At 38.1% G+C, this 23,611-nt stretch overlaps 2 long non-coding RNA genes across 2 annotated transcripts; both read left to right on the top strand.

Moving 5' to 3' along the window:
• The first annotated feature begins 13,910 nt into the window (after window positions 1-13,910).
• Window positions 13,911-17,252, top strand: LOC131280120 (uncharacterized). Its single transcript, XR_009187718.2, has 3 exons — window positions 13,911-14,170; window positions 15,524-15,671; window positions 16,743-17,252. It is a non-coding gene; the product is annotated as an uncharacterized lncRNA (long non-coding RNA).
• Window positions 17,253-19,145, top strand: LOC139440172 (uncharacterized). The gene is made up of 2 exons (XR_011650292.1): window positions 17,253-17,625; window positions 18,991-19,145. It is a non-coding gene; the product is annotated as an uncharacterized lncRNA (long non-coding RNA).
• Window positions 19,146-23,611: the final 4,466 nt, after the last annotated feature.

Genomic DNA, 23,611 nt, shown 5'->3' on the forward strand with positions numbered 1-23,611 from the left:
ATCCTGCCTCTAAGGAAACATACCTTCAGTGGAGAAAAAAAATATCCAAAATGTAAAGGAGCATAACTCAAATTATTTCTGCCTTTCATATGCATGCGTCAAATGTTTTCTTTTCTTTTTTAATTGACCATGACATTTCCAGATCTCTTATGTGGATTAGGATGTTTTGATTCTTAAAATAAAAATATGTTAGGCTCATTGAATTCAAGAATGTTAAAAAGTGAGCCGCTTCAATTTATGAAATTATTCACGCTGGAGGCAAACCCCTCTGTACTTTGTTGGAGACCACTTTGTACTTTATCAGAGACCTGGTGGGACTCTTCAAATGGAAATAGTAAAAAGAAAGGTCTACTGATTATAGCATATTTTCATTTGAATGAAAATCTAATGTTTTGTTTACAAAAAGAAATGTTTTACATTTCAAGAAGAAAATATGATCTTTAACAGGAACCCAGTTATGGTCATAGCAGACCCAGTTAGCAAACTTCTGAAAGGAGTAAGAGGAAAATATAGGATTTCTTCCCTCTCTGTTTATGTCACATTTCTGATTATATCTAAATCCAAAGAAGCAAATTTTTTCATCAGTATTAATCTAAGGGGAATTTAGTAGATAAAACAGAAGCTACAGCCTTGAAGACAATGGATTTCAACCTCCCAATACCTTAGTTTCCTCTGTGCACTGGAAAATTGTAAAAACGAATATTAAATTAGATAAGCTTAGGGCTAAGACCTGATACCTTTTAGGTTTATTTAAAGTAAATTGCTTCTCCTTTTTTCTCTTTTTCATGGTTGTTTTTTTTTTTAACCATTAAATTTTTGCTTATGATTATATGAAGAAGCTAACTTGAGGTAAAAGAAAAAGATAGTTTGCTAAGTAATCTGTGAAACACAAGTAACAGTTTATAATGGATGACTATTTTCATGCAGCAGTTGTGCAAAATATCCCCAAATGTCCCAAATTCCTAAACATATGTCACTAGTCATAGCCATCGATTAAATTCCAATTTTCCATTTGTCTAAGGTTCTCAGAAACTGGTGGCTTTTCAAAAACTGGTGGTAACACAAATAAGCTATGAGCATGTACAAGAAATATTAAACTGACACAACAATTTTTGTATTAGAGCAAAGTCACTGAAAACCTTTCATTCTAATTCTTTCTAGAACATGAAACTTCATATTATTTCTTTCTATCCTTTTTTTTTCCTGCATAAAATGATCTGATTAAGTCACCTAACCAATTAGAAGAGATGGCTGATACCCCAGGGTCTTAAAGATGAGTTATTTCATTCCTAAGGAGAGTAACTGGGTAAAGCCAGAGCCCAGTCAGCGTCCCAACTAACATGAAAACCTGTCCTAATTCCTGCACAAGGGTAATGATGCTAGACCACAATCCAAAGGCGTCACAGCTAAATAGAACACAAATGTGATCTAGTGAAGAGAGCACAGATACTAACATTAGACCAACACAGATGAAAATTCTGGTTCCATTTTCATTGTGGTGCCAATGTGAGCTATATAGCTACTTATATAATATCACTGACTCTCCATTTTCTCATCTATAAAATGTGAATAACTGTATTACTGCTTAGAGCTGTTCCAAGAATTTAGCATTTTGGCCGACATAATAAATGTGAGCATTTCTTATTACTGAACACCCAGCCCATAGCAGTATACAATATTCAGAAAATCAGTCCAACTTTTAAGCCTTCTTCTTGAACAGAAATTTTTAGACATGTTCTTGTATTTTTTAATTATTTGAGACTTGTTTCTATCCTTTTGGTACCAGCAAATCTGGAAGTCATTTTAAGACAGGGTGCTCTATGGCAAGCAAAGGGAAATTGAGGTAGAGTCATCTCTGACTCGCCTCCACACCCAGCATGGACAGAATTGATTCCATAGATTTGGATATCAGCAGAGTCTGAAAGGCTGGGAATTTGTAGGGTGGGTGTCCTTAGACATATGACATAGAGTCCAAGAAGCAAGCAGTCTTGCAGGGGACTGATAGGTTACAGGGTGGGATGACGGGAGAGTCCTCAAAAGGCTTACTAGTCTAAGCATCCCCTATTGCAGCCCATGAGTGTCATCAACTATACAACAAAAGGTAGGTGGGGAATAGGTAACAACTCATAGTTATTTAAAATCCATGCCTATGTTACCGAAAAGGGCTCCTAAACCCCCAAAAGCAGGTTAACACAGATTAATTTTCAGATTAGCTAGCTGACATTTGGGGTCCTGACGGTAGAAGCAGAAAAATTTCTGTGAAAGCAGCAGGCTAGCAGGGAGAAGGAGTAGTGCAGGTGCTGAGAGCAAAGAAGAGAGAAATCCTTCCGAAAACAGAGGAGAGCAGCAGCACACTCCAGTGGATCACGTTGCCTACACTGGACCCTGGAAGGAAGCGATTGCTTTATAAACAAGCAGGAGAATTAAACTAGGTCCCTGAACAAGTCCCAAAAGTCCAGTAAGAAAAAAAAATTATTGAATGATGGCAAAGAGCACTTCCTTGAAATGGACCAGACTTGGAAAAGCCAAGGAAAAGTGTTTTGCAAATACTATGTCCAAAATTTTTCAGCAATATGAGCTGGAATTTATTGTAAAGGAAAATGAGATTTATCAACAAAGAAAAACACTGTTCTGGATAAACGAAAGAGAGAAGACTCCACAGAGAAAAATGTTTCCAGAAGCAGTTATCGGTCAAGTACTAGAGTCTCCCTTTTGCTCTGTCTGGTATAATTTTGGCCATTGGCAATCAGCAAACTACTACGTAGGAAGCAAAATGGTGTGTATGCCTTAACAGTCCAGAACATACCCCATATAGCTAATAAAATCTTGAGTAATGTTAAAAGAGTCACTTTAAAATGTGTAAATACATTTACCCAACTGATATTTTGTTAATTTGCCAAAATGTGAATTAAAATTTTGTGAACAATAGCTATTGTGCATCATCTAATTTCCCACAGGCAGCTTGGAACTTGGAGGGTCAGTACAAGCCTACTTGCTAAGATGTAAGGATTAAAAAATACGAGAAAATGCTATTGTGAGTTTAGTGTATATGTCAAAAGCAAATGGTTAGAAATGTTAATATTCTGGAGCCCAGGACTTGAAGTTTAGAAAAAGGAATCTGTTTCATAAGATATAAGATTATTTGTTAATTTTCATTCAAACACTATTTTCTTTTCTATTTTTAAAACTCAACCTTGGGAATGCAAAAGTACTTCCTCAGGAGACAAAACATAGGCTATTCGAATATCAATCAGCTGACTAGTTATGAAGTGAGTAAGAAGTAATATTTGCATCTCTTTCAAGATTTGTGTATGTATTTGTCATCACTAGGAGAGGCTTTGTCCATTTATCCAAAGCAAACTTTAGCAGAATCTGGGGGGTGAGTCAGAACCTCCACAGGAGCCAAAAAGGCCATTTGCTCACTTGATGTTTTTACACAGCAGAATCCAAGCATAATCAAAGGACAGCAATATCCTTCACTATTTCAATAAATAAACATGAATGAAAGAAAAACTCAGGAAAAGAATATAATCACCAAAAATTCTCTGTTACATTACATATTCAGCTTTGAGCACTATTTTTAAAAGAATGGTTTAGGTTTAGGAGACATTAGTTTTCAGGCCATCTAGTCAATTTCCTACAAGTGTTGAATGGGTAATCATGGAATAAGGTTATAAGGCTTTTTGTTGAATTATTATTTTCAATCTACAGTTAAATGATTCACCAATGGAGTCAGCAGTGAAAATTGGTAATAGTAGTATAAAACCTTTGTTTTTCATTTGGGAACATAATTTTGGTAGACTTCTTCTCTCAGTTGTGTTGCTAATGAGAACTAAGAATAATTTAATTGTTGTATAACCACTGTTATTAATCACTAAACACAAAGTTTAGAATCAAAACCAAAACAAACAAAAAAAACCATTGACTAGAGAATCCAGTTATAGAAACAGCTCTGGTAGTGACGTGGTTTTATGAATGAGTTGCCCGTTTCTAGAACATTCACCTTATGTCATTGGGTTATTATGTTCCTGAGTAGTGTGAAGGAGTTAATGAACTTCTTCCAAGGTGAATAATGTGGTCCTTTCTCACTGAGAGATCAAGACCAGTCCATTTCCCAGGCAGTGCTGAGTAGCAGTGAACTTCGTCATCCTAGAGAACAGCGCTTGACAGACATGTCAGACTCACGCTCCTGAGGTGTCGTTGTCATTCACTCTGCATTAACCCCGCTAGGAGCTACTGCTGGATTTAGCCTTCAAAGCCTCCTCATTATTTAACAAGTTAGAAGAGATAGTGTAGCTACTAGTAATTGGGGAACTACACCTCCATCCCAGCAAGTGACCTTGTCCCCAAACTAAGCTCTGGCTGGCCCCAGGTAGAACACCTTAATTGGCAGAGTAGTTATTATTGCAGCTCTTCAACAAGCATGTTCCAGGGAAAGTATGGGCGAGAAGAATTTCAATACAGTGAGGATGAAATGCTGATAACTCCATCTGAGGCTGACATATTGTGTGCAAGTGTCACCAGCTTTGGATTTATCTCTGTCACTTATTTTCCATCTCAAAGAAGAAGTTGATTTGGAGCTTCAAAAAATCAAGTCCAAATGAATGAGAGGTGAACGTATACAAGCAAAATTTAAGTATGAGGCCAACTTCCCTTCCGCCCTCCTATTTAAAAAAACAGATCCCTCAGCATAGAGTCAAACTGATGTTAAGTTGATTTTCAAATAACTTTGGTAAAAACTTTTAATTAGTTTTTACATTTGTCAGACCTCTATGCTCCTAAGCACCATCTGAAACTGGGAACTACAAATAATACAGAGGCTATTTCTTGATTCCTAATAGTTTGGTTTCATGATCAAGTGGATTAAACATTTTAGATCTCACTAGAAAGCTCTGTGACCTAAAAAGTCTGAATACTAATGAGATATTCATAAATACCTTAACCTTGAATTGCCTTACCACACTTAAAAATAAATCAACATGTAGAAGTTTGTCCAACCCTTTACTTAATGGATCATTTTTTGGATACTTATTTATGAAATAGTCATGTCCTATATATTTTGAACTACTGATGGTTTCCTAAAAGCCAAAGCATAGTTCTATTAGTCTCTTGACATTCCGAAAAAAGGTGCATTTTAGGATTTGAAACATTCCTTTGTAACTTAGTCACTAAGGCAAGAGGCACAATGTTGCTCTCCCTGGTATTAAAAAGTTTCAGTCTGGTCCAGATACCTTAGCATCAGGAACCACTTGTCAACTGTGGAATAAGAACAGCAACAAAATGCACATGCTTATCCCTGTTCTCTACAATAACTCAAGACAGGAGGAGCTAGTTTTCTGAAATATTTTCACATACTTTCTAAGGAAAATATGATTTGTATTACTCTTTGTTATACTTAGCTAGTTGGTCTAAGTAGAGTTTTAAATGTCTAGTAAAACTTCGTATTGTTTTCAAAAGACTTTATATTCTATATGTAAAAGAAACAAAAAACTGGAAATGGGGGGGAGCCATTGCTATTACCCTCTGACTATATGTGCGTGTCTAAGTGGCCAATCAAAATATTGAGGCAAAAAATAAAAGATGAAAAATAAACGTATTTTCAGACTAAAGTATGAGATTATTCAGATAAAAGTAGATATTTCAGTGTAAGGTATCCAAATCCACTACAGCATTTTATGATCTTTACTTTGCTGTTATCAAATAAATTTGACCTGGATTCATTTAATTATGACCAAATATATTTTAAAAGCAAAATTTCTTGGCCTTGCTTTAAGATTACAGATGTTACATATTTCAGATCTAATTCGAAATTTAACAGAATAGACCCTTTAATTTCTGATAGCTTCTGTTATTGGCTCTCATGACTGAGGATTGCCATTAAATTCATGTTTATTATCTTATTTCTCTTACAGTAGTGGGATAAATACTATACTCTTTGAGCTGCAGAGAAGAAAACTTCATCTTCTGGGAAAGGAGCTGCAATATTAACAGACCATAAGAACCCTAAGGGTCATAGAGAAAAGATGACCAATGGTCCTGGTTTGCCTGAGACTAAGAAGGGTTCCTGGGATGCAGGACTCTTCTTGCTTAGTGCTAAAACTGGTAATTCCTGGGGCAAACTGAGTGTAGCAGGCCACACTCAGAGAGCACACACTAAGAGAGCACCTTAGCTGAACTCTGGCAGAAGTGGTTATCAGACTTTCCCCTGGCAAACCTGCAGTCAAGCCAAAATAGTTTCTCTTCAGCTTAGGGAAGTAAAGGACGTGACGGGAAATTTTTTTTTTTTTTAATAGTGTAGGTCCTAAGATCATAGAGAATGAGGGAATAGAAGGAAGTGTTTGCCCTCTCTACGGTGGCCTTTTATAAGTGTTTTCAATGCCTCTCCCAAGTCCCTGTTCTTAAACGTTGCCAGCGTTCATTAAAAGCATACGTGCTGCTTAGACGAGAGAGCTCAGCTTTATGAAGAAAGCATAGAAAGCTAAATACAATGGTACACATTCCATTTTTTAGCCCAATAAAACACATTAATCAGCTATGTTTTTTGTTGTCAAATTCCCTTAAGATTCCATTTTTACCTCATGGGCATTGTCTGGAGGAATCTAACATAAAAAGATAACTTTCTATTGAATGTACCAAGGTACCAGCCAACAATTCAAAGATTAATAAGTAATAAAGGGTTGGGCAGAACATCCAATAATTTCTTCTCAGTAGTCTTTCCAGAGTAGCTGAGATCCACAGTTATAGCCCCTGCTAAATTAAACATTTCAGCCCAGCTTACTAGTGCTACAATACACAGGTAGAAGTAATAAGTAATAATGAGTTTTGGGCCATTGAACACTGTGAATTTTCCCAGTGTACTGCAATTATAGAAACATCTGTGCTAAATAAGTTCCGACTGAAAGCTAGGAGTGTTTAATAATCCTCACAATTTCTCATTATCAACCCTAATAGAAGGGAGAGTAAACTCTGAAAAAGTTTACCATTTTCAAAGAAAATTGCCAGGAATGTGATCGTTTCTGGTACCACATTTCCCTGGACAGTGAAAACACCAGAGACAACCTCCTTGGAAAAGAACATTAAATTGCAGTTTTAATAACATGTACCATAGCACAAGGCAAATTATGCCACTTTCAACAGCCAGGCCATTCAGGCTAGAGTGTCCCCTGAGCTCTAACCTGACAACTAGGAGATTGATGGTGCCCCTTAGTGTTCTCTACTGCCTCTGACAAAGGAGAAGTGGCCTAAAAATATACACGGACCTGTCCTCACCACCAAAGCCCCAACGGAACTATCTCCACACCCGCTGATTGCTTCCTCCGGGGCTCATTCCAAAGGGAGTCTAGGTTTCAGGGCCACGATCTGAATAACATTGACAAGCGCTAACAGTCAGCTGTTGCTACTGAAGAAAATGTCACTCCTCTGGAGAAAAATGAGTGACTGGATGTGCGTATTGATGGTGGAACAGGTGCCTTTTTAATTAGTTTGGGAACCATTTTGCAGATATTACTTTGGAAGAGAGTATTGTGTGGGAGCCAGAGAATGTCCGTAGCTGGAAGGAGTTTGTGAAGAAAAACTGACAAACTGGGCCCGTCACAGAATATGGCTACTTTAAGATAATCAATGAGGAAAAGTGATGTGCACCAAACCCTGTCAAAATAATAGCTATTCTGAGTTCTATCGATACAGCGATAGCCTCACTAATGCCATAAAAGATATTGGAATCTTCTTTTAAACATGATTAATGTGCTTTGGAACAAATTCGGTATTTGATTTCTATCCAATCCTCCTATTTTTACTATTAGCAATATCTAATACGTGTTATGTGCCAGGTACCATGCCCAGCACATTTCACATACAAACATGATACCATCTTTACAGATGAAGAAACCGAGACTTAAGGGAAGTTGGTTAAATTGTGCAAGACCACACAGCTAGTAAGAGATAAAACCAGGCTTCAGACCCAAGCCTGGCCTCTCCAGAGCTTGCATTCCCATAGGCAGAATGGACTGCCTCTCCAGTGTGGTAAGAGACACTAAGAGATGATTACCATTCAACGTACACATTTTGTGGCAGCAAAAGAGTTTTACCCTTGATCACTTTTGTTGCTTGCTTTGCAAGAAAGGAGCCTAAGGCTGGCATTCAGCCATCTTACCTGCTTAATCTAGCTTGCTCAACAACTGGACACATCGTGTTACTTAAAATTGCTTATGCTTTTAGGCCATTGTTTTATTCATCTGTCATATATACCTCTCTGGGTTTCAATCTTTTTAATCTATCAGAAAGAAGATATTTGGGGGTGTGGATGTGGCTAGAGCAGTTGAGCATCTGCCTCCCACATAGAAGGACCCAGCTCCCAGTACCTCAAAAAAAAAAAAAAAGGAAAATATTTTGGCTAAATGGTCACTAGACTTGCTTAAAGTCTGGATGGTAAGGGGTCTCAGTTCCAATAGAAAAAGAATAGTTGCTTTAAAAATTCTCCTGAGGACTAAATAAGAATAAATTTGCAAGTGGGGGGGGGGCACATATACACATATTTGATCTTCAAAAACTTGCTTAAGAGAAAATACTGCCTTGTTCAATGTGATAAAACAAGTAATAATCTAAGTATAGTTTTGATTCCTGTGATTTTGATTTATGAAGCATTTTAACATGGAGAATTGATGAAGTTGATTCAAAGAGTTTTTGCTGCTTTGTGGAGATGCTACATTCATGAACTCTCAATATTATTGTAACATATTTCCATGAAGTCTTAGTCCTAGAACCAACTGAGAATTACCTGCCCCTTCCCACCCCTCACTCTTCCCTCTCCTAACTCATCCCCGCATGGTAGTCACTCTAGGAGTATCCCACAATTGACCATGTCTTTATTTACTCCATTCCCATCTGATGGTAAGTGCCATAAAGGCAGAAACAATGCCTTTATTTTTTAGTATACACTGCCTAGTAAGTAATTACATAGTAAGTGCTCATTACATATGTGTGGATAAGTAAATAAATGATTGTGAACTACAAGTCACTGTTTAAAATGACTCATTTAAAAGGTATCGTAACAGTTCACATTAATTGAGCACTCCTATGTGCTGTCATTATCCTAAATAAATGGTATATATAAAAGTCTCATTTAATCATAAGCACAAGGTAAGTGAAATTTGGATAACATACTGATCACAAAGCCATTTTAAGCAAGCGTATTTATTCCACGGTCAGCCTCCCATATCATATAACATGCCAAAATTCCTGGACAAGCCTTTCCAAGTTCACAGTCTAAACTTCTCAAGCTGTAATGGATATTTACTATTTTGGGGTCTCCCAACATCCATTCTCACTATTTTGAACAACACACCCAAACTTCCTTGTGAGAAATTATCACTCCCTTATTCTTTAACCGGCAGTCATGTGGGGATATGTATTTAAATGCCCTGCTCTTTCCCAGCCAAGGGAAAGCATATGACCCAAACTCAGTCACTCTTTTTTTTTCCCGTGACTTAAACAGAATGATGCAAGGTTGGGAGAGACATGGGAAGGAGTAATTCTAGAAAGAGCCCTGTGAAATAAAATTTCTTTTACTCAGGCCTCTAGAACTGATTGTTTCCTGACTTCCTGAACCTGATTGTTCAAAGTTCTTTCCACCCTGGGAGCTCTCCCTCTATTTTCCCATAAATTTCCTTTTTCTTTCAGTGGGCAAGTTCTGTTGCTTGCACCCACTGTCCCTGGAGCACAGATTCTCTTCTCCCCACCCTAAACACTTGCTATTATTTTTGTGGTCCAAGAAATAGAAGCATAATTGAGATGCAGTTCACATCCTGGGAAGTCTGGTATCTTCCCAAAAGACTTGTTTTCACTACAGTCGGGACTACGATAAGGCACACAGGCACCTAGAGCACAAAATTAAAGAAGCTGCTCACTCTCAAGACCACACAAGTGCAGGGTCGGCGCCTGAGAGTGAGTGCCCCTATACATTTTGTGCCCTTGGGGTCTCCTTGCCTCACCCTAGTCCGAGCACAGTTTTCAAGTTGCATCTAGAGGCATAGGTATGGTTCTCCTTTAGGGGAATGTTTCTGGCTATAAGCCTATAATACTTCATAGTGAACAATTCCTTCCTAGATTTTAAATTTTAAGGCTGCAAAAGCAGTTGTTACTGGGCTTCCGGGAGCAGCAGAAGCTTCAAGGGGCAGTTGAAGATTTTGAGGAGCTGCTCAATTAACATCTGAGGCTCTATACATTGCTTCCTCCTACTATAATTTCATAAGGTTTGATTCCTACAAGTTCCAGGGTATACACTGGCTGGTGTTTCATCCCACAACATTGAAGGATTAGGAGGAAAATGCTTCCCAGGTCCTTTCCTAACCACAAAACATTTTGGGAGAACTGACACACCTCGAGCCTTCACCAAATTCAAGGAGAGAAATGCAATTGTCCCTTGGAGAACTAATTGCAAATGGAGCAGGGGGAAGATTTCAACAGGACTTAAGCAGGAACTTCTTAATTAGGAGAGTGATAAAACACAGGAGGCTTTTAAGAGAGATTGCAGTTCCCTGAATTCTTGAGGGTTTTATAAACGCATGTAAAAGCACCTTTCCTGCTAGACATTCACTTGCTGGATGATTTTTAAATTCTCTTTTGGGTGGTTAGCCACATGCCTGGGGAGGGTTCAGAAAGAATACTAACACTAGCAGAAATAACTGCATTAAAATATATATACAGTATTTCTGTAATGTTGAATATACTGCTTGCCTCATATTTTTTAATACCATGTTGGTGAGAATGTCTATTTCATACATTATTGGCTTTTATCTCCACTAAAAGGAGTCCTACATCTGAAATTTTCCATGGATCAACAGAGCACATATGGAAATGAAATATGTAGGTCTCACTTCTGTAATAAATAGTTTTTGAAAGAAAGAGGCCATTTCTTCACTTAGTGCAGGCAGCTGGCACAAGCAGAGTAAGAAAATAAATAAATGCATTTGAATTAGAACTTTGTAAATATCACTGTATTGCAATTACAATAATATTATAGTAACATGGTGCTGAGTATAACACTCCAGAGTAAGATACACATAAAATAAAAAATTAAAGTAGTAGCTTTATCCAGACCTCCTATTTCAATGAAAATCTAACTGTAATCATTACAAGAATCACTTGCTCTCAACCACTTTGTGTTATAATACCGTTCCTCTTCCTAAATTTCCATTTTTTCAGTACTCACCTTGGCTTGTCTCCACAGTCACCTTTTACTTCCTTCTTGTCCTTGTCCCGACATTCAAGCAGTTGCTATGACCTGTCCATTGTTCCAGTATCTTTCCCAACCATCCCTTCTTTCTACTTCCCCCTCTGTGGCCTTTATTATCTCCCACTAGGACTTCTCTGCCCCAACCATCTTAATCTTCCTAAAGCCTTCCATGTGGTTGTTATTGTTGCTGTTGTTTTCATGCTCCAAAGGACTACAAGGTTCTTCACTGCCTCAATGATAAACTACAAAACCCTTGATACAGCTTTCAAGGGCCTCCTTGATGGGCTCTGGCCTTAACTTATCTTTCCCATCTAATCTTTCACTCCTTCTGTTCCTGAACTACTTGACAGGAGCAGTGCCCCTCCTCTCCCATACTCTCCTGGCCAACCCAGCTGGCTTTGTAAGATGCTGGGTTGGTGTCCAGTGTTGTTTTTGTTTTTCTTTTCCTTCCTTCCTTCCTTTCTTCCTCCCTCCCTTCTTTCCTTCCTTCCTCCCTTTTTTCCTTGTAATTTAAACAGGCCCAGCATTGTTGTTTCTATTTAAGGGACACAAGATAATGTTAGAGGTTTTAAAGTGTAAAATGTGCAATCTATGCAAACCAGAAAAAAATTTTTTTGAACTTTCTTTTCCTGCTTTAATAACTTTATTCATACTGTTTGTTTCCTTTAGAATGCCTTATGAACCCTGCACAATCATCACAACCTAGCTAAAATATCACTTCTTCCATGCAGCTTTCCTTGATTATACTAACCGAAAGTCCTCTGAACATAAAAATATTTCTGCACATTGTTATCAAATATATATTACAATTATTTATTCCTGTCACTTGTGTGCTATTAAATGGCATGTACATTAATGACAAAATGCCTGATAATTTCATCTTCACCTCCTCACATGATAAACTAGACCTGGACACCACAGATAATCATGAATATTAATAGACACATGATAGATCTATGTTTGCTGGTCCTTAGACTTTTCATACTCCCACTCCCTCCTTGGGTTATATCAAATATTGGCATAACCATGACACAGTTTATTCGGCTGTGTACATACTCAAGTGCTGCACATTTCCTTATTTCCTACAGAAATCAATTATTCTATTTTCAGAAGATCAAAAAAGGAACATCTACCACCTCATTTCAATTCCCTCTGCCAGTCCTGGGACTGGTCTTTCTAGCCCAAATCAAGATGCTAAGTGGAAATTTCGTGCTCCAGACCTGAGGGTTTGTCCCTTATTAGGCAGACCCCCTGAAGCTGAGCACCTTCTAGCACTCATGTGGGTGAGTGGCTCTGTGGCACCAGCTCTTGTTACCACTGCTACCCAGGTCTGTGGGCTGTCAGAACAAAGGCAGCATTTCATCTACAGGTGACAAAGAAAACTCAGATTTCCAGCAGAAAAATAAATGTACAAAAGAGGAGGCATCAATGTCTGTTAGACTAAGATTGATCGTCAACATTCCAACCTTGAGAAAAAAAGATTGCTCCACTTGCTTCTGTATCTCAGGTGAGTCAGAGCTTAAAGAAGAGCTTATTGTGAGCTGTGGCTAAAGCCAACAGTGCCTTGTTTTGGTAAAAAAGAATAAATCAGCAAATAGTCACTGATGAAATTTCTTGAAACACATTTAATTCTCAAGTGTCTGAAGAATGCTTTTGTTCTGGGTGGAATATTACATAACACAATTAAAAGGTGAAAGAGAATTTTATTTAATTTTTAAAAGAATTGAAGTACCTTTCACAGTTTCTGAACTCCCCACAAAAGTCTCATCTTACAATTTTTACTAGATTTTCTATTACTTTTAAGTAAGTATTACAACTTGAAAACTCTTAAACCATGTGTTCATTGATACAAAGAAAATAAAAATCCTAAAATGACTCAAAAACTTAAAGAAATTGTATATGTCATGTTAAGGTAAGCAAGAAAACAAAGGCAGAGACTATTCAAGGCTTACATATAGGGAGCAAATGAACTGTTAATGAATGTGGAAAAAACAGTGTTTTCAGAGGGGCAAAAAAATTACTTGTATATCATATGCATCTATATTGTTTGAAGAACATTTTTCAGCTGGCTGTTTTCCTTAATGACATTAGATTTGATTTTAAGAGCATTGATATAGCAATTATATATGTTAAAACTTTGCCAATGTATAATTAGAAGACACACTTTTATTTTGAATAAAATGGAAATGTGGAAATCAACGTGATTTAACAGCAAAGTTTCTAGTGTTAGACTCAAGTCCAGAGAAGCTGATTTTACAGTGAAATTATTTTCCTGTAAAGGTTGTGTTAGAAAGCATAACTTCCCCCATTTCAGGTGGTATGCCATAATATGTTAACAAAGGAACAAAGTGTTGAGTACTGTATTAGCTGGGACTCTTTGGTTTGCACACAGTAGATAAACCAAGAAAAACCAACTATAACTAAAAGGGACTTTGTTGACTTCCAATCTGAAAAATCCAGGGTATGGTTGGCTTCTGCCACTCCTGGACTCAGGGCTCCAGGTGTATTTTTGCTCTATATCTCACATCTGACTTATGGCTGTTCAGGCTTCAGTTTCATCTCCACCTATTGTTAATATGATGTCACCAGGTCCTGTTCCATGACTTTTTTCTGTCTTATGGATCCTAGCAACAGTTCCATGGCATCTCATTTGCTAAGGGGATCACATGTCCATTCTTGAACCAATTTCTCTGGTCCCAGGAGAATTTAAAGATCTCATTAGTCAGGTGTGAGTCACATGTCATCCTTGGAACTAAGGAAGGAGTCAGCTCCACCCAAACAGAGGCTGTGGGAAGAGGCCGATCCTCAACTGAAATCATTGTGAGAAAAATGGATGGTGAGAAGTTCTAGCAGCAACAAATGACTACTATGTGCAGAAAGAACACATTCTTGTTACACAAGGAAGCTAGAAGTAATACCAGTTCTACCAAAATTTGGGTAAGTCACCATCAAGTCTCTTCTGGATCACCATTTTAGCCTCCTAACACTTATATCCCCCTCCAAGCTATTCTCCACACCACTCCTGGGATAAATTCCAAAATCTAAAACAAAGCCATCCATGATCAGCCTTTGCCTACCTCTCCAGTGTCTTCTCAAAACTCCCTCCCTGTCACTCACAGAGCTCCAACCACCCAGGCCTTTTATTGACCATTTAAACATCTCAGGCCTTCCTAGCACAGGGTCTTTGCACATGTTCTTCCATTACCTGGACCTTTCTTTCTCCTTTCTCCTATTTGCTTAGTGAAGCCCTTTTCAACCTTTAGATATTCATTTTAAATATTTCCTCAATGAAGTTTTTCTAACACCATCTCTGCCAGGGTCACATTCCCCTGTAATACACTCTCTTAAAACATACATAACATTTAAAATATATAGCACTTATACAGCTTTTATTTTATACTGATTTGTGTGATCAGTTAGTGTTGTATGTTGAATTGTGTCCCCCAAAAAGATATGTTCATATCCTAATCCCCAGTGCCTGTGAATGTGACCTTATTTGGAAATAGAGGGCTTGCCAATGTAATTAGTTAAGATGAAGTCATAATTGATTAGGGTGGACCCTAAATCCAATATGACTGTTCTTCTTATAAGAAGAGAGAAATTTGGGCACAGAGGGAAGACAGCCATGTGAGGATGGAGGCCAAAATTGGACTTATTCTACCACAAGCCAAAGAATGACTGTGGCAGCCAGGAGCTGAAAGGGACAGGAAGGATCTCCCCTTAGGTGTTTGGGATCTCTCCTTAGGTGTAAGACACCATCAACACCTTGGTTTATGTCTTCTAGCCTCCAGAATCATGAAAATAAATTTCTGTCCTTTTAAGCCACCCAACTTTGGTATTTGTTACAGCAGTAGTTGATTAACTAATGTCTTTCTCCCCCATTGAAACATAAGCTCCATCAGGAAAAGTACTATAGTTTTGCTTACCACTTATCTCATGCCTCGGACATTGTTGATACTCAATAAACACTCCTTGAACAAATGGATGAATAAATAAAGGTCCTTCATGACAATGAGTCTCAGTTTCTCATCTCTAAAGTAATGGGGTTGAACTAGAAGCTCTCAAGCCATCAGTTTCAGCTCTTGTCTCAGTTTGCCAGGGCTGCTATGACAAATACCATACAATAGTAGTTTTGAAGGCCAGAAAGACAAAATCAAGGTGTCAGTAAAATCATGCTTTCTCCTGGGCTCGGGAGCATTCTGGTGATGGCAGTCCTCTGTCACAAGGTGCTCTCTCTTCTCTGGCTTCTTCTAGTTCTGACTTTTACTGACATCTAACTTCCTCTGACAGACTGTCTAAGTATGCTGTCTTTATAAAGCCTTCAGTCACATGGATTAAGACCCACCTTGTCTCAATTTGGCCGCACCTTAGCGAATAATACCAAATGGGTTCACACCTACAAAAATGCAGATTAAGATGTGAATGTAAGTTTTATAAGGTACGTGATTCAATCCCCAATGGTTCTAAAATTCTCTGATTCTAATTAAACACTATGAATGATTTATATTTTAATACTTTTAAATAAAACTTCTGAAGAAACATGGTAGACATAGCCAAGTCAAAAAAATCCTTTAAATTGATAAAATCTTGCCATCCAAATTATCATGACAAGTTCTTAATTTCCATTGAGATGGGACTATAAACATATTCTCCAGCCTCCAATAAGAACATCTGAGAGAGTTTCAAATCACTCTATTAGTGGTTATTAAGATTTCGAAGTTGTTTGAGAGGGGTAGGACCTGGGTTAGCAAAATTATTAGGTAATTTTGTCCTCCATACCCTTCCATTCTTCCTTTCGTTTTCTCTCCCTCACATTTTGGGGCCTTGTACACCCCACTACCTGCAGCAAAATGCCCAGTGCCTTCCCTCTCCCCTTTGGTTGTCCCTGTATTAGAGCCCCCCAGTGGGATCTCAGCAACAACCCCTACACACACTATGAATCGCCGTCTTCTACTTCTCCACTAAAGCTTACCTTCCCTTGCTTCTATTTCTTCAGAGCCCTGATCTTTGCTGGGTGTCGTGGTTGTAATGGGTTATTAACAAGAAAACCATCCATTCTAATGTTATATAGTTAATTAATGTTACCTCCCTCGAGATAATAGGGCATATGTCCTCTTAAAGGCTTTTAAAAAATGACAGTAATGGTGGAAATTTCAGGCACCACTGCAGACTGATGAGGGAGATGGATTTTAAAGTATGGGGGCCGCTCATTGATCCTCAAATTATTCCATGTAGGCAGCTGCCGACTCTGCTCATGAGTAAGCCAGTCTCTCTCTGGAGGACTTTATAAGCAGCATGAATTTCACTATTTGACATGGGTGAAGCATAGTTCTCCCTGCAAATAATCTCTTTTAAGGAATCATATGTTTATGAAACTGTGATTTAGATATTCTCAAGACCAGAGCAGACACCCCTTGCCCCAAGATTGAACAGTCAGCCTGCCCTGGGAGACAGATGAATTTTGAGGTCTCCAAGCAGCCAGCTGATTTACGTATCATTTTCATTTCAGATTCCAATTCAGGCTTATACACCAATAGAAACTAAAGAGAAAGCTGCAATCCTGTTGTGCGCCCTGTGCTCCTGGAACATAATTTTTCCTCCATCTGTGACTCTCCTGTTGATATCAGAGGGAGCCACCACTTGCAGAGAGGGGAGACACATGCCAGGAGAGGGAAGCCCATTATGTAGTTGATAGCTAATTTTGCTTAATCTTCTTGATCTCCATAAAGAGCATTCTAAGACCCCACAGGATTTAAACAAAAAAGATAAAGATGAAGAGGGACTGCTCAAGCAGAGCCAGTGTAATACTTATTTATTAATGTCGTCCATCACAGTGTGTTTATGTGCCTAACCAAAATTTAAAACTGTCTGATTGAGAACAGAGGAGGAAAAGTGATTCCTGCATCAAGGCAAAACAGGCTCACGCCATCCCTACACATTTAAATTTGGAAGATGAAATGGAACAATATGAACACAATATTAAACACGTGCTTCCATTCAAAATGGGGGAAAAAAGATAAGTACAAACATAAATCTGAGATTCTGGAGTTTATTCTAAAATAGAAGCCTCATCCAGAAGGAGAAAGTCTCCATGTTCTACTAGCAGAATAGCACAGGAACCTTATTCTTCACTTTGCTCCATCTCTTTCAGGAAAGAGGGGAAGAAAGAGCTGAGGAGGGGGCCCAAAAAGGGAAGGAGAAAGGAGGAATCTCACAACTTGATGAAACCAACTTTGAGCAGCCTCATTAAATTGCAGAATCTCAGTGTTGGAAGACAACCTAAAGGCCTCCAGTTCAAGCAAGAGGCAGTGAATTAGTGCTTGAGCTCTTCCAGTTACAGGAAACTCACCAATCCCTCAGGCGACCCATTCTAATTTTTGATAGCTTGACATGTTAGTAATCTCTCCCTTGTAATAATATGAATTCAATGCCCTTGTAATTTTCACTTATTGGTCCTACTCTGCTGCTTGGAGCCAATAACATAGAATGAATCAAATGTTTCTTGCATAGTATAGGTCTTCAAATATTGGAAGATAGTTGTCTTTGAATATCATCACCATTTCTTCTTCATTGGGTTTATCTGCAACTTTATAGTTACAATACCATTACTGAGAGTTTTCCAAACTTCTTGAAGCCTTGCTGCCTTCCAGAGACTTACATGTATAAAACTGAACTTATCATTTCATTCAACTTCTTATTTGGGTATTTGGCTAATCTGTAAGATTGCTGCTTGGGCTAACGATTTTGGATGTTGTAAAGTTAAAAGGCATCTGTTTGAAGGGGAGACGAATGAGGTCCTTATGTGTCTTTGAATCCCCTATAGCACCTGTACTTAGCATTTTTCACACACAGGGGCCTTGAAAATGCATTGGGTGAATAAATGAATTAAGAATACTTATATTCCAATACCTGCATAGGACTTGACAGCTTACAAAAGAATTTAATCCATTATTTGAGTATCCCAACAAACTTATGGGTCAGTAGAGAAGGTATTATTAGCCCCATCTTATAAATGAGAAAACTTCAACTAATAAATAGGATGAAAAGTTTTTATTGGGATGAAAGCCAACTTGGGCTCAGTCATTCCACCCTAAATTACTACAATTCACATTTATAGGATCTCAAAAGAACAAGATTTCCAGAAAATACTTTTGCATTATAGACAAGTCATTAAAATTTACTGTGTATTTTAATTTTAATACATTTCTTGGCCAGAAGGAAATTATCTAAAATTTTTTTCCTGATGTAATGGGGGGGGGGGGGGGGAATAGGAACTATGCTTGCATTAAACAAACTATTTTTCTTAAATCTCAAAATTTTAAACAACTAATGTTATATTTATAATAAGAAAACCACTCATTTTTGATAAGATATTTGGAGGAAGAAAAGATGCAATTTCATTAATCTATTAAATAAACATTTTTTAACACATTATATTGTGTCCAAAATAATTTAGAGTTGTTAGAGGGGCCCAAAGAATAAAGGATGGAGGCCCTGCTATCTTCCCCAAGAGAAGGATAGCCTAGTGTACACAAAGGTTAATGAAATAAGGAAGGAATAAAAACAAATGTACATGAATGGCATACAATTTTTAAAAGTCAAAGCTTTCTAGAGAAAATTTTAAAGGAATTGTAATTAGAGAATGGAAGCAAAATCCATTCCAGGTAATCTGCATGAGTTGGTCAGCCTTAGATAAGCTCTGTAAGGGGATCCAATACATCTGTTCTACCTTCATTTTCCGTCTCTCACTGTTTCAGGTAATCTGGATCACATCTAACTCCACGCTGCCTCCTTTGGTAGAGGACAATGGAGGAATGGATAATTATTCCCCAATTGCAGAGGTCTTTCTTGTTCCTGCTCCTAAGAGATTCAGCAGCTTGCTGGGTATACAATAAACTGTTGTGACAAAGTCTTTCCATCCCATCAGCAACCTGTAGGTTCCTAAGAGCGTTCTGGGGAGCCCAGGAGGTGTTCTCCATACCACGTCCTCCTGGGCTGCCCAGTGCTCGCACTCCTTTTCCAATTCTGGCACGTGGGCTGCCCGTGCACTTCTCTGCCCTGTGCAGCCTCTGCTTGCAGCTGTGTATCCCATCAAAATGGAAAGAAAACCCCCTCCTCAATGCACTCGGGCCTGGATCACGTACCTCCCAGGAGCAAAGAGCCTCCCCACCCCACTCCCATGTAGGTCACCTACTACCATCCAATCACTCCTGCAATTAAATAACTCCATAGAGGGAGGTTATTGTCCCAACTTAGGGAAGGACCAGTCAGGGTCTGTCACCACTTACTCATTTCTTTGACTTACTGAAAGTAATTTCTAAACTACTTTTCAGCTTCCACTTCCCCACTGATGAACCCAACTCCTAGATATTTTAGATATTTTAGGCATACTCATTTTACAATTCTTAAATTCTATGTGTTTTTCTCTATATCTCCATCGGATTTCCCTGAATTTAACTTGAAGTTCAAACCTGGACTTAGTGTTCTCTTAAAATCCCTACCACACCATTTACTCATGCTGAATTTTTAAAAAGTATTTTTCCTGCAAATGAAAGGATTTCCATAGTTTTCCCAACACTACACAAATATTTAATGAGTAATGTATGCCAAAATGAGACTCTCATCTTGGTAAATGGCAGCTTGGCTTGTGTGACATCAAAGCATTTGCAGACTGATAATAACCGTTAGATACCCAGGGCATGGTGGACTGATTACTACAGATGTAGTGAAGAGAGGAGGGAATTTTAGGCTTACCCCTAGTTCTTCTGCATACATCCCATGTTACTGGACAAGTTAGCAAAACTCATGTGATAGTTTGATGTAATAAAATTGGGATCTTGACCCAGTTCCTGTACTAAACTAAAAGGAATTTTCAACAAGTACCCTCACCATAAAATGATGACTCTTTTGGTGCTGCCATTTAATATAATAAAATATGTATATGGATTCAATTAAAGTCACTTTAAATCTGTAACATTCAAAACCTCTTTGAATGTGTCTTAGTTTACCACATGTTCACACCCCAATATCACATATTTCTAAACTGGCCTCTATTATTTACAATTGTTTCCTCAAAGATTGCCTAAAACTGTGAAATCATAATTTTCCATATTTCAGCAGCTTGTTTCCTCATTCTCTACTTGGTTCTGCTCAAATTCGAATGTACGGACTACAGACCTCAACGTAGTTTATGAAACACTGAAGTAGGTGAATTCCCATCTATCGGGGTCTGTGAGGAGCACAGCAATCTGCTGCCCAGGAGCTCATACTCTTCCACATGTGATCTCCCTTTGTCAGCAATCTCCAATAGTCCACATTTAGGTTCTAGTCCTTCCCTTACTAGCCCTTGACTACAGATACTCCCTTTCTCTCTGCTCCCAATCCATCCCAGGGGACCTCTGTCGTCCATTCTGAACCCAATTGTCCTTTAGAGACCATCTCCCCAGTGAATCTCTGTACCCCACACCAGAGAGATTTTATTATTTCCAGACCACCCACTTACTCTTTAAAGTTCTTCTGCAGGTTTTATGTCCATCCCTACTCACCTTTATAGGATCCTGTCAATTTATTAGGTCCTGGGCCAAAAACATTTAGAAACCAATGCACAATGCTAATAACTGTGAGATAACTTAATGGATATAAATGTTTCACAGAAGAGGCCTATTAAAGTAGACATGTGAATCTGGAGGAGGAGAAAGAGTAATTCTGTTTAATAAGATGTTTCGAGCATTATCTTACTAATTTGCTGAGGAGCAGGTACAGGCCATACAGCACTTATAAAGTAATTAAAAATCTTTGATAATTGTTTTTTTAATTAACAACAAAATTTGAAGGGAAAAACCTACTACCCATTCCCACTTCTCTTCTGGATTAATTGTGTTAGAATCAGGAAAGGCAGTTTATGCACAAGAGATTTTTCCATTCCAAAGATGAGCAGATTGGATATCCCTGTGTAATTTATGGAAACAGGGAGGGCCCCTTTATTTCCACTCATTTTAATGTTCCCAGGAAGCCTACTGATTACTTCTGACAAACTTTTTGTCCATTATAAGAGGACAGAAGATCTCACTGTGGACACTCGCTGAATCCTCAACACTTAATACCAACTTCCACCCTCAATTATCGAAGGTCACTGAGTCACTTAAGTCCAACAAAGAGAATTCTGATCATCAGCAGTGAGGACAAGGCCATCAACATATGAGCAGCAAGGAGACCTACATGGTCCACAGAAAAGAACCAAGAATATTACTGTGATAAATCCAGGCGTTTCATGCTGCAAGCAAATGACTGATTACTTAGATAGCCGGAATGGGACTCCCATGTGTTTAAGCTTCAATTTTACTTCATATCAGTTATGCTGCCTACTGCTATGTTCCTCTAAGTTGAGATCAAATATCCTTACCAGTGAAGGGAAAAGTGCTGATGGGTATTCCACCAAAATTGTTCCCTCCTCTCCATTAGGATCTTCCCAAATTTTAATGCTTACCATCTAATGTGTCATCTATTGGAAAGTAATTTTCTTCTCCACGATTTGCACCACCTACTTAGCTTGAAGATGCTTCTGTGTAAGTTTATATCTTCCTGTATTCTACAATGAAAAGGAATCCATTTTTCCTTCATTGTATTTTATACCTAAGAATTGAGACTGTGTTTTGGAGTGGGATGAAGGACATGGGAAAGACCCTGCTCTGTTGCATACATAAAAGGGCAATTTTGGTAAGTATAAAATGCACTGTGTTGTTTCTTGCCTCTTTCCTGACCACTGTAGGAGATGAAAAGCAGACTGTCCTACTGGTAACCAATCATTCAGAAAATAAAAATTTATTTATTACTATATGACCATATATTCCCATTTGCCCAGGGACAGTCCTGGATTATGTCAGAAGTCCTGGCATAATTATTAAAAGTGCCACTCTTCATCCTCAAAAGTGTTCCAGTTTAGACAATAAATTTTACGGTCACCCTATTTATAATTAAGTTGGAAGAGAGAAGTCTTCAAACTTCTTAAAGTGACACTCCAGGTCAGTATGAGATTCCTACTGGTACTCAATCCCGAAGAGAAAACACTTCACAGATTAGGGTCTGGTTATATGTTTTCCAAGTTTTCACCTTCAGAATTCTAACCCTTATAATTAGATGCAAAAATCATCCGATACAACAAAGGACAGGCTGCTTTGTTTATGTGTTCAGTCTAGGTAAAATCAACATGAACATAACACAAGACATCTCACCTGTTTCCACCCATATTTGTAGACCCAAAGGACTTGGATAAACCTCCTACATTCATTTTATTTATTCAACAGTTATTTAATGAGTATGATTGATTGTGCTAAGTGCTCTGGGGTATAAAAATCAAATCAGGCACGGACACTGTCCCATGAATTTTGTAGTCTAAAAGAGAAGACAGAAATGTCTATGAAAAATGTCCATGAGAAGGGAATATATTCAGTACTGAGTTCAGTGGGAAGGAAGAAGACATTCCTTTTGAGGGACATGGTATGTACACTGGGAAAAACATCCTGGTTGTTAAAATTCAGAAATATTTCTTTATAGGTTCATTAAAAAGAAATTCTGCCACAAGTCACCTAGTGATGCCCCCCATCAACCACTTCAGCAGGAAATCAAGTCTAGGGGCATAACTTGTGAGGGTAAAGGTAGCCCAAATAGCTTCCAGACAGACTGCAGCAGCCGCAGTGGCAGTGGTGAAGGGAGAGGTTGGAAAGGAGAAGCAGCTGCCCACCACTTGGGAATGGCCCTGCTGTTGTTAGCAGGGGCCCAGGTAGAGGCTCTATAGATAGGGTCATCAGAGAAATGCTGGTATTCAGATGCATAACTCACCATAAAACCCAGCCACCCAGCCACCTCCAGCTACAACCAAACACTGGGCTCCAAGAACCTGGTGACTATCCATTTAATGGGAAATCCTTGAAAGAACTTCATGCAGTTCCTTATATCAAATCACAGAGTAACTTAGCAATGCAACACTCAGTAAATAAATAAACCAGAATTTCTAAATATCAACACATTTTTGGAAATGATTAGAATGATTTGATGAGCAATTACAAGTATACTTGTATACTACCTATACAAGTATATGTATACTACCTATACAAGTATATTAAAGAGAGAATTTAGATCTTTTCCTACAAGTTGTCATTACCAAAAACTATATGACCTCCAAGATTAATCTCAATTTCCAACATTTCTCTCTCTGACCACCTCCTCCTATCTCTTTTATTTAACTTTTTATTGTAGTTATATATATATATAAAATACTCAAAATTTCTCATTTTAACCACTTTCAAGTATAGAATTCAGTGATTTTAATTACATTCAAAATATTGTGCTACCTTTTGAGGTCACTACTCCAATATTCCA

The sequence above is a fragment of the Dasypus novemcinctus genome, chromosome 2 (assembly GCF_030445035.2).
Source record: "Dasypus novemcinctus isolate mDasNov1 chromosome 2, mDasNov1.1.hap2, whole genome shotgun sequence".
Lineage (NCBI taxonomy): Eukaryota > Metazoa > Chordata > Mammalia > Cingulata > Dasypodidae > Dasypus > Dasypus novemcinctus.